Raw genomic sequence first — 12,392 nt, forward strand, 5'->3', positions numbered from 1 at the left:
CTCTCTCAACAAATAAATAATATCTCAAATTTTAAAACAAATCATAACTGATCCTCAATAACTCTCCTGAGGCAAGCGGTTGGGCAGTTCAAGCGGGCTCAGGGGCACAGCAGGCTGGGCGGGAGAGCACATCCTAGGGGCTCATCCTGATTAAGGGCCGTTGCCTGCCGATGCGTCTCGAGGCTCATGGTTGAACACTGTCACTGACACCTAGGAGCTGCACAACTCTGGGCTGTCAGTGTATGTGACCAAGGGCTCCCATTTTTATCAAGATACTTTGCCCATGAGTTAAAATGTCAAGTGGGCAGTCTTGGCTTTGCCCCTGAAGGAAGGTCTTGTGACAACCCCCCTCTCTACACAATTGCTGGTGTCTAGTTATCTGACATTTCCTTCCTCTCTCTGTGCCTCAGTTTCCTCATCTGTAACAAGGGGACAGAAGTCACATATTCCTTGGACCACCGCAATGAGAATTTAAGGTCCTGATGGACATAAAGTGTGAAGGCACATACTGAGGGCTCAATAAATATTAAATATCATCATTTTATATGCATGCTATCAGCATTGTATCAAGGAGCTCAAGCCTGAGGACTCCCATGTTCTGAACAAAACCTGAAACATGACAGAGACTTGCCAGTAAGTGGCTTAATAAGGCACTATTCAATACAGTAAAGAAAATACAATATATGGGGGAAAATTTGCACAGCTAAAAATTAGGAGTGTGGTTTATAGCCAACACAATGAATATGTGCCAAGATTCTAATCTTATTTTGTAAATATAACTAGAAGCAATACATGTATTTTTCACTGTGGGCAAGGATTTAACAAATTCTGGTTTCTGTTTGTGAACTAGCCACCCAGGCACTTTTAACACTGTTACTGTGTTTGCTTGCTCTGGAGACATATGGGAAATGTAAAATGATTGTAATAGCACCAAAAGTGGCCTTTCTCTTCCTAATGAAATTCTAAAAGCTACAGGCTCCTGTAATGCAGACAAGCATTTCTGCCCTGGTAGATTCATCACCCAAACTCAGTCAACCATGGCCAAGCAGAAATTGTGACCAGCAATGCTGCCACCTGCAGGCTGGAAGTGGAATCTCCCTACTCAGAGAATTAAATCCATGCTTGACACAGAAATAATGTTCCATTTAAGTTAACGGTTCTATTCTTCCCATTCTTCCAAATAGCTCAGCTCCACACACCTGTTGGCCAACCTTTAGCTACACTGTTCCACTGATTCGCCCTCACTGCACAGCAACGTGGCCTTGGGTTTTCCTTCATTTCAGATGCTCAAATTGAGTGACTTCATGCTGATAGTGTCAGCTTTGATGCTGATGCTTTGGGACAAGCACACAGAATAATACGTGCACAGAAGAGCCCCTTTTCTTCCAGTAACATAAGTGTGCACACAGCACCTATTTCTCTAGTTATATACACGTGTACATGAATATAAGCACAAAAACCATTCAGATAAAGGTAGGCAGGTCCAGACCCCCTTTCACCCAGAACACACACAGCAACTCGAGTGCAGCTAAGTCAGAGAGGAGGCCTTGTTTTCCAGCGCAGCATGCTGAGCAGCACTCTCTACAGCATCATACCAGATCAGAGTGTGCGCTCAAGTCCGTTATTCCAGTTCCAATCCAGCTCCCTGTTAACGAACCCAGGAAAGCAGCGCAAGGGGAGAGCCAGATAGAGTTCCAGACGCCAGGCTTCAGTCCCCAACCCCGGCTGCTGAGTTCATTTGGAGAGTGAACCAGCAGATGGGAGACCTTTCTTCTCTCCTTCTCCTTCTGCCTTCTCTCTCTTTTTAATAGAGAAGTAAATAATTGTTTAAGAGAAAACAAAAGATGAGACCAATGGCAGCAAATGCAGGACGCCAAGTCTGGCCTGCTTTCAGTTGACCTGTTAGATGTGTTTCCTTTTTCTCCCGGTTTCTGTGCTCCCTTTCCTGTACTAAGCATTTGTTGTCTAGGTTGTGCTTTTCAGATCTTCAGTGAGTCACACTTGGGACTTCCCAGAGTGGTGCCTTTCCTGATTCCTCCTGCACCTGACTCCTCACCTCCCCACAAACCTCACTGTTGCAGTTTTCCATTCTCGAGTGATCTGGCTAATTGTTTCTGGCAAATCACATGAACTGAGAGCCAAGTTCCTGTGGCTAATTATTTAATGTATTAACTACTCTCAACTATTTGCATATTGACAGAGGCCTTGCTCAGCCCATAACTTAATTAAAAGCATGAATCATTGGCAGGATGGTGGGCAGCAGTGGGTATTGAGCCACTGCTGCCCAGAGCCCAGGGGAGACAGCTGGGTCAGAGAAGGGAAAACTTTCACAAGAAGACTTTAAATCGCATGATATAAATATCCAGCTGCCTTCACATACACACACACACACCACACACACACACACACACACACACACACAGCACTTCATGCCATGTATTCCCATACAAACCAATGACACATAATGCCATTTCAGTAACAGCTGATAGCAACCCCATAAACTAACAGTGCAGTTAACGGGTCCAGTCCCCCTGACCATAGAGCACTGCTCATGTGTGTGTGGTGATGTTGGTGTGGACACACCTACTCTACCACCACCAGTCATACACGAGTGTAGCACACACAGTTCTGTACAGTGCTTAGCACCTGACACCTTAACTGTGACACCATAACTGTGTTTCCAACTTATGTACTTATTATCCTCTGCTTTTATAGTGTCCTGACACACATGCACAATTCATGATAAAACTATGTGCTGTGTTACACTGGCAACAACTTCAGATATCTCATGTTCACTAAACCTTAGAGCACATTTACACGGAGGAAATACACAGAGAGAGAAAGATCTTCCATCCACTGCTTCACTCCCCAAGCAGCCACAACAACCAGAACTGAGTCAATACGAAGCCAGGAGCCAGGAGCTTCTTACAAGTCTCCCACACAGGTGCAGGGTCCCAAGGCTTTGGGCCATCCCCTGTTGCTTTTCCAGACCACAAGCAGGGAGCTGGAAGGGAAGTGGAGCAGCCAGAACATGAGCCAGCACATGCAAGGAGAGAATCCCAGCCAGCAGGCTACCATAGCAGGCCCAGCAGAGAGATCTGAATGGTGCCTCTTACCAAAGTTGTACTATGGAAGATAATTTCAGAATTCACTCTTCTAAGCTCCGAGATAGATATTACTAGACTATGAGCCCTTAATAGTTTCCGCTGGCATGTAACTCTTGCTCATCTGTTTGAAACAGATGGGGATGAGTCACACGAGTTTGTTTAGGGGGTTACAATTAAATTGTGTGTTCTGAGTTTTGACCAAAGAGTTCAGGAGAAAATGTCACTCTGAGTTTAAAAAAAAACCTGCAAGCAATGGAGCAATAACAAAAAAAAAAATGTGTTAAATCCAAGGTGTGAATGAAGTCAGCCATCTGTAACATTTGCTTGCCATTCATCTCATTGGTTTTGCTTCTCAATTCATGACACCAGGAAGATGGATTTCAATATGTAAGCTCCATTTATTATGCAACTGCGTTGCCTGTGGGAAGCACAAAGCAAAACCAAAAGGAGGGCTCTTGGTTCATGGCCCTTAGATGAGGCAGCGTGACCTGTCTCCCAGAGTCTCTTGGGAAACGGCAGGACAGAGGTGACAATCATGGCAAATGACCACGTTGATGTCCTGTTGGTGGCGTTTTTCCTAAAACGGTGCTCACCACTTTGAACTTCAGCCTTGATGAGAACTGAAGCCAAATGCCACCCAACCCACTGAGCAGCTGAGTGTGGGCCCTTGAAGAAGACTGGAGGATGGCATGAGCTTTGAGAAAGAGGAGACGCTGGACCACCACGCGTGTAAGCACACCAACAATCCAAGACGACACAGCTTCATTCTGAGTGTTGTCAGCGTAAATCTGAGTGTGCAGAAACAGTTACTAAAAGTGGCAAAGTGCTTTCCTGTCATACCGAAAAGTCAGTTCAGTGGCTGAGTGGTACTTCTACTACTGTGTATGTTTGTTATCAGAAATGTTGTCAGCTTGTCTATGAAGTCAGCAGTGCACCTGGCCTTGTAAGCACTCCTTCTCGCACAAGGCTTATTTAACTGCCTGCACCATGACCAGGAACTCAAGTCCTATGGATTTCCTGAGCTTATTTTTTTTACTTAATTTGCATAAAAGTAAATTAGCATTTCCTTTCACTGAAAAATCATTAAACCTTTTTATTTTCTTCCCACAGTGCTTTTCCAGCAAGCCTTATGTATTCAGAAAGTTTTATTTCTAAAATATAATTTAAATGAATAGGTTTTTATTTTTATTTTCATCATTTTTATGACCTATGTTACTATGTTGGTAAAATTCCCTTTACTGCCCAAGCTAATGAAAATCACTTCCCTCACCTTGAAAGGCTAGGTAAGCAACAAGTGCTTATTGCACTTGTAAATGTACTCCTGAACAACCACGTGGCAATAATTAGTCACATTTTTTCATCTCATGAGTATCATAATTGTATACAAAAGGCTTCTTTCGGCTCCTTTTTCTTTTTTTCTTTTTTTTTAAAAAAGATTTATTTATTTTTACTGGAAAGGCAGATATACAGAGAGGAGGAGGAGAGACAGAGAGGAAGATCTTCTGTCCGATGATTCACTCCCCAAGTGAGCGCAACGGCTGATGCTATGCCGATCCGATCCTAAGCCAGGAGCCTTTTCCCGGTCTCCCGCACGAGTGCAGGGTCCCAAAGCTTTGGGCCGTCCTTGACTGCTTTCCCGGGCCACAGGCAGGGAGCTGGATGGGAAGCGGGGCTGCCGGGATTAGAACCGGTGCCCATATGGGATCCCGGGCGGGCAAGGCGAGGACCTTAACCACTGCGCCACCGCGCCGGGCCCTCTTTTTTTCTTTATTACTTTTGTTAGGCACGAAGATTGGGTATAAGCCTTTCTTTGTGTAAGAAAAAGAAGAAAAAGTAAAACGAGGAAGTGTGTTTGGTCACGGGAGGGAAGAAGAGACTTAGAAAAGTCTCACAAACTGTGCTCACTTCAACAACACATATGCTAAAGTCTGAACAATGCAGAGAAGTTTCCCATGGCCCCTGCACGGATGATACACTAACTCGTTGAGAGTCTTCAAAGTGTGCGTTGAGGGCAATCTCACTTTTCCACGTCAAAAAGCCCAACCCCTCCACTCCCACTCATTCTCATCCCCTACAGCCAACAACCTAGAGTAACAGCAGGAGATATTCTCATTTAAAACACACTGGAGGTGTGTGTCTGTGTGTCTGTGTCTGTCTGTGTTGTCTGTGTGTGTCTGTGCCTCTGTGTGTGTGTCTGTGTGTGTCTGTCTATATACCTGTGTGTATATCTGTGTGTGTCTGTGTGTCTGTGTCTGTCTGTGTTGTCTGTGTGTCTGTGTCTGTCTGTGATGTCTGTGTGTCTGTGTCTGTCTGTGTTGTCTGTGTGTCTGTGTCTGTCTGTGTTGTCTGTGTGTGTCTGTGCCTCTGTGTGTGTGTCTGTGTGTGTCTGTCTATATGCCTGTGTGTATATCTGTGTGTGTCTGTGTGTCTGTGTCTGTCTGTGTTGTCTGTGTGTCTGTGTCTGTCTGTGTTGTCTCTGTGTGTGTCTGTGCCTCTGTGTGTGTGTGTGTCTGTCTATATGTCTGTGTGTATATCTGCCTGTATCTGTGTATGTGTGTCTGTGTGTCTGTGTCTGTCTGTGTCTGTGTGTGTAATGGCATCATATGCTGCGTCTTAGTATCCTTCTCCCTTTCCTCACTCTTCACTTTAAAATCTAACCACGTTGACATCTATCCACAAATTTTGGTCCAAATACTACACAGTGTGCGAAACATACATCTCCATATTGTACCAGCCCAATTCCACTCTGCTACCTTCGATGCCCCACCTGCATCAGTTATCAGTTTATTACTACTCAGTTGCAAATGAAGTGGGAGCAGCCAGGACTCAAACCAGCACCCATACGGGATGCTGGTATGTCACAGGAAGGGGCTTAGCTTACCCTTTGATGACTCTGGGTCCCTAATCACCCTTTTTAAAAGTTCTACCTGGGCGCCTTCCTTCTTATTACTCATCCCCCCAACTATAGTGGAGATTAAATGTGTCAATCAGGGCCTGACGAGGTGACCTAGTGGATAAAGTCCTCACTTTGAATGCACCAGGATCCCATATGGGTGCCGGTTCTAATCCAGGCATCTCCACTTCCCATTCAGCTCCCTGCTTGTGGCCTGGGAAAGCAGTCAAAGACAGCCCAAAGCCTTGGGACCCTACACTTGTGTGGGAGACCTGAAAGAGTTCCTGGCTCCTGGCTTTGGATCGGCACAGCACCAGTCATTGCAGTCGCATCGGACGGAAGATCTTCCTCTGTTTCTCCTCCTCTCTGTATATCTGACTTTGCAATAACATGAAATAAATCTTTTTTAAAAATGTGTCAACCATATTCACATCGTGGCATTCTTCCAGCTCCCCTTAAACTCATGTCCTTTTCATATACAAAACTACAATCATTTCATTCAAATTAGCATCATAGTCCTCACTCATTCCAAAGCCAACCAAAAATTCAATTGAGACTTAAGACAAATTCTTTCTGCTGTGAGCATATACAGTCTAAAGAAGTCCTTGACTTCCAATATACAATAGCAACATAGACACAGTTCCCATTCCAAAAGACAGCAACAGATTATGAGAAAGGAACAAACGGTCCAAAGTGAGTTCAAAACCCAGCTCAGCAGACACAAAATCTTAACATCCCGTGTCTGACATCACATGTGTATTGGAGAGGGGTGGGTCCCGGAGACCTGGAGAAGCCCTGCCCCTGGGCTTTGCCGTGCTACAGCCCTCTCTGTTTGGAGTCGTGACTCCAGCAATCACACACTGGTGTGCTCTGGCCATTCAGTATTAGCACAACAGTGGTAATCAACCACCCCCATGACTCCACTAGGCATTACTCCAGCCCTGCGACAAGCCTTGGCGTGGCACCCCAGCCTCTCCTTGGAAATCCTGGGGAAAGCAACCCTGACCCCATGGCTCTCTCATTCCCAGCACCCACAGAAGTGGCAATGAGTGGAGACCATTGAGGTCTGCTCCTGCTCCCTTCAGAGTAACGGCTTAAGATTCATGCTTGTGGATTTATTTTGGCTCATTGTTCTGGACCAAGGTTGAGAGAGGCTTTTTGGTTTGTTTTTTGTTTTTTGTTCTTTGCTTTTTTTTTTTTTGGATGGTTTTATTGCTGACAAGAGTCCCAAAGACAGCACAGGGCAAGAGATGGGATGTCCACTGGAGGTGAGAGAATCCAGTAGTCCAGTAATCAAAAGAAGAGTGTCGTCTATTCATGGGCCCAGAACCCTAACCGCCTCTTACAGATGACACCCAGTCCCAATTCTTAATTACTCATAACAAGGATAAGATTTTAACACAAGTTCAGGGTAGACAAACTTATTCAAATCATAGCAGTGTCTTTATATCCATTCTTCGGTTAGTTTGGTTTTTTTTTTTTCTTTTCAATGACAATGGTATCCTTTTCTGTTCTCAGAAATACAAAATTTCTCAAGACTCACGATTTGAATGGGATCTACCCTAAATCAGGAGAGAAAATCATAACCAAGACTTAACAGTCAACACTCACCATTTAGGCCTGGCCAGTTAACAAATCACACACTCAGGCCACCGTGATTAGCTGACAGTCAGACTGGCCCAATCCTAACTGCTCCTGGGACTTATGCAGCAGCTGTGTTGTACAAAACAGATATTCCTTTGTTGTTTTTGAACCTGGTTGTTTTGTTTGTTTGTTTGTGGTGGTTGTTGTTGTTTAGCCTTGCTGAAACGAGGCCTCAAAAAATTGAGTAAAGACACAGAATCATTCCTCTCCATGGAAATCTTTAGTAAAAGGTGAAAGATTATCCTGCAGTTGCCAAGACTCCTACCTGAAACCTATGGATGGATCTGACTATGAAACAGGAGTTGGAAGAAAACAATTTCTGATGATAGCACCTAAAGCCAATTTCACTCTGAGATTTCCCAGCTATATGTCAATGAAGTCTCTTTTTTTTTTTTTTTTTTTTTTTTTGCTTAAATCACTTTGAAATGAGTTTTGTGTTATCTACAACCTATTTTATTACTTAAAAGTGAGTTGGAGGGGCAGGATTTTGGGATAGTGCTAAAGAGTCCTGCACCCTGTATTGGAACACCCGCGTGTGAATCTCAACTTGGCTTGATTCCAGTGTCCTACCAACAAGCTCCCTGGAAGGCAGAGTGCGATGGCTCAAGGGCTGGAGTTCTTGCCACTCACATGGGAGAACTGGCTTGACTTTCAGGCTCCTGGTTTCTGTCTCACCCAATCCCGGATGTTGAGAACATTAGGAGAGCAACCCAGCAGATGGAAGACGTCTCTCTCTCTCTGTCTTGATCTCTTTGACTTTCAAATAAGTTTGAAATAAATATATAATTGTAAAAAAAAAAAAAAGCTGATTTTAAAAGATCAATTTAAAAGCTAGACATGCTAATCTTTTCATATGAGATTGTTCCCAATGAGTAGAGATTCTCCAGGCATTGGCATGTATTTCAACCTCTGCCACTCCTGCAGCCCCTGTACCCCACCATGCAGTAAGCCACTGTAGGGGCTTCCCAGATTTGGACTTGTGGGGATCTAAGCACGTTGTCTTGGAAAAAGACTAGCCAGTCACATCCAAGTTTTTCTTAGTATTTAAACTTCTCTCTCCCCTCCCTTGCTTGAAACTAAAGGGAAAGAGCCCCTGCCATGAGGGACAGGAAATAAAAGGAAACAGAAAAAAGCAAAAAGAGGGAAATCAAAGGGAGGAATTTAGTGCAACCAGCAAAGGCTTCATTAGGCTCCCAACGAAGACAAGCTCAATTTCTCTCCTATTGACATGAACGAGTTTGATGTGAATCCAACAGAAAAGCCAGGCAGATCCGCCTGCTCCTTCTGGGGTCTCGGGATCACTGCAGCTGCTTGCAAAATGTTGCGTTCCACTAAAGGCCATCTGTCTTGATTGGGTTTTATTCCTTTCTATGTTCAAGCAATCAATGACTGGCCAAGCAGATGGCTCAGAGCTGGTCCTGATGGCTGGGTCAGCAGCTGCAGCGTCACCCGGACCCTGTCCACCCCTGCCCAGTACAGAGAGCCTTGCTCCTGCAGTGGCTCTGTCACTGATAGCCACTGACGGAATAAAAGCTACGGCAGAAACAGTGTCTAGCACTACAGAACACGCTGCAGTGAAACAAAGGCTTGTCGCTCATGGGATGAAATGAAAACAGCTCATATCACTTCAGAAAACAACCAACTCCACCTGTGGCAAGGCCAAGATTCCAACTCCCAACATCTTCATTCTGTTAACACGGTGTCTGTCTGGGATGTCAAGCACAGAGGAAATGAAAAAAACAGGAAAAGAGAAAGAAAAGAAGCAGAGAGCAATTAAACATAGGATTATTTCTTGGATTTTTTTTTTCATGTAGTAAGCATTAACCCAGACCTCCAATGTCCTGTTTTTATTTTACTTACGCTTAAAACACTTTGAAAGTTAGCCCATTTCTCACTCAAAAACACCAGAAAACTAATCGTGTATTTGTCTTACAACAAAGACTTGATGTTGAGCTCTTTTTGGCCACATTTACATCAACTATATATTATATATACAGTTACATTATATATATATACATAATATATAGTTTATATAAATGTGATTTAGTCATAGATCAACAGGCAATTACTTAGAATCTACCTTCTTCTGTACATGTATTCATGAAATCACAAACTATTTAATAACAGTCAAGTATCTGGGACCGGCAGTGTGGCCTAATGGTTAAGGTCCTCACCTTGAACGTGCCAGGATCCCATATGGGTGCCAGTTCTAGTCCCGGCAGCTCCACTTCCCATCCAACTCCCTGCTGTGGCCTGGGAAAGCAGTCGAGGACAGCCCAGTGCTTTGGGATCCTACACCTGCGTGGGAGACCTGGAGGAAGTTCCTGGCTCCTGGCTTTGGATCGGCACAGCACCAGTCATTGCAGTCGCATAGGGAGTAAATCATCGGACGGAAGATCTTCCTCTCTGTCTCTCCTCTATGTACATTTGCCTTTGTAATAAAATTAATAAATCTTTAGAAAAAAAGAGCCAAGTACCTGCTAAATCTTAAAGGTGCATATATTATTCATTTTTTAAGTATGGTGTACTCCTACTGTAACAATAGAGAGGAATTCAATATGGGGGAGGGCTTGGGGGAATCCCAGAGCCTATGAAACTGTGTCATAAAATGAAATAATAAAAAAAATAGATAAAATAAAAAAGGTGTGGTACACTCATTGAGAGGCAGAAACAGACATTGACAGACAGAAAAAGGTCTCCCATTCACCGGTTTACTCCTCAAATGCCTACCATGGTTTGACCCAGGCCGAGAGGTCTCCCTTAGCAGTGATAGGGATCTACTACTTAAGCCATCACTACTTAAGCCATCACCTGCTGCTCCACAAGGTGCACATTAGCAGGAAGTCGGAGTCAGAAACAGAACCTTCTGACCCCAACAACTCTGGAGTGGGATATGAGTACCTGACATCTTAACTGCTACATCAAAGGGCCAGCCATGGTCCTTTTGCTCAAAGATCTTGAAACTATTCCTGAAAACAGACAACGAAACAGACAATTGAGAAACAATATGTTTTAGTTTAGATGACTGTAGAGATTCTCAAAGGAAACTGGCATAAACTGAGGGGAGAGGAAAGTCGGGAAGCCTTTCTTAGAAGAGTTCAAGGATAGACTGACTCCAGAGGAAGTAGCTGACGGAGGATCAGTTCCTGGTCCTGATTTCAAATCGACGCAGCTCCAGCCACAGCACTCGGAGACTGAACTTGCATACAGATCTTTCTGTCTCTCCTTCTTTGTGTAAATCTGCCTTTCCAATAAAAATAAATAAATCTTTTACAAAAAATAAACAAAAGTTTTAAATGAGTGGCCACAGGTTGCTTTAAAAATAAAATATTAACCAAAACCTTGCTTATTTTCATGAAAAAAAATAAGGGATTGTGCAGCTAGAGAGACTACTCCCCATTGGCAGCTGTCTTGAGGGTAAAGGGATTCCAGGGAGGGAGTCTCCGTAGCTAACAAGGACCTTAGCTCATCATGCCAGCAATGGACATCCTGCCCGTTGGGGACAGTACAGGAGTTTGGACTCAGGTCTTTGTCTCACTGCAATGAAGAATGAAGATACAGACAATGGGGGCAGTAGGCGAGCAAAGCAAGTGCAAGCAGGTTTTATTGAGAACCTGCAGCTCCTGCTTGCCAGAACAGGCCCCGAAAGGAGAGGTCCATCAAGATCTGGGCGCTTCTGTAGGGAGTACATACCAATGGATCAATTCTTCCTTGTAGTTTCCATACATCTGGGGTCTGCCTGTTTTTTCTCTTGTCTTTGAGGAGGTGGTCATGGTTACTAACCAGTTAACAAATGTTACCTTGCTAACTATTTGAAAACTGTGACACCTGAGAACACGTTGCTTTGTGGTGTGTTCTGGTCACTCACCTATGGGTAGGGGATTTATTGTGCTCCCTGTCAATCTTATCATCTTGAGGCAATGTCTGTCTCATCAGCAGAGGGCTGGTTTCATACAAACACCTGCTCCTTAGCCCCTTGGGTGGGTCGGAGAGGTAGAGGCTTTCCTAGCTGCCTATTAACCCCTCCAACTCCTCACAAGGAGACCAGTGCACAGAGAACCGTTCAGATAAACAAGTTCTGAAGAGATGCAGGTATCGATGCAGCTTGTCAGTCCAACAAGCTAAATTCACTGTCCAAACTGACACTCCTGATCTACCCAAACTCCTTACTGAACTTAGCCAGGTCTTCACCATGACCACATGAGGCAGCAACAGCCAGCAGCTAAGGCCTCTCTGCTGACTGGGTCACCCACGCTTCCCCAGAAATCTGCCTGTTTTCAACACCTATTTCCCTCCGACCTTTCTGATTTTAATAGAAGCCAAATTTCACACGGCCCTTCAAAGAACAATGCCTCTTCCTCTTCTGCCCTGTGTGAATGCCTTGCTCTCCCGAAAGGTTACTCCTTTCATTGTCAGACAATGTTAGATATCAGCTGGTGCCTGCTGCCCTTTCCCGCAGTAAATTATCATTGTTCACTTAGATATGATTTACCTTCACCGTAGCTCGTCTCCATCTCTCTCCCAGCATTTTGATGTCTTTCACTCGCTTTAAACGCCTGCCCTTCTCTGTCCCCTGCTCATCACACACACACACACACACACACAAACACACACACACACACACACACACACACGCTCCTACCTATAACAGCTCGACTTGAATGGAGTTTTTTTGCATTCCTAGGAAGAGTGATAAATTACCATAGTCACCACGGCAACATTGCAAGTCCTGCCTCAAAGCAGAGGTC

General features: G+C 44.4%; 2 non-coding genes across 2 annotated transcripts; one reads left to right on the forward strand and one right to left on the reverse strand.

Annotated features, from left to right (window-relative positions):
* The first annotated feature begins 5,004 nt into the window (after positions 1-5,004).
* Positions 5,005-5,110, forward strand: LOC121165585. The gene has a single exon (XR_005885288.1). It is a non-coding gene; the product is annotated as a U6 spliceosomal RNA (small nuclear RNA).
* Positions 5,111-7,796: 2,686 nt separating this feature from the next.
* LOC121165593 lies at positions 7,797-7,912 on the reverse strand. The gene has a single exon (XR_005885294.1). It is a non-coding gene; the product is annotated as a U5 spliceosomal RNA (small nuclear RNA).
* Positions 7,913-12,392: the final 4,480 nt, after the last annotated feature.

The sequence above is a fragment of the Ochotona curzoniae genome, unplaced genomic scaffold (assembly GCF_017591425.1).
Source record: "Ochotona curzoniae isolate NIBS_2020 unplaced genomic scaffold, NIBS_Ocur_1.0 contig_899, whole genome shotgun sequence".
In the NCBI taxonomy this organism is placed as follows: domain Eukaryota; kingdom Metazoa; phylum Chordata; class Mammalia; order Lagomorpha; family Ochotonidae; genus Ochotona; species Ochotona curzoniae.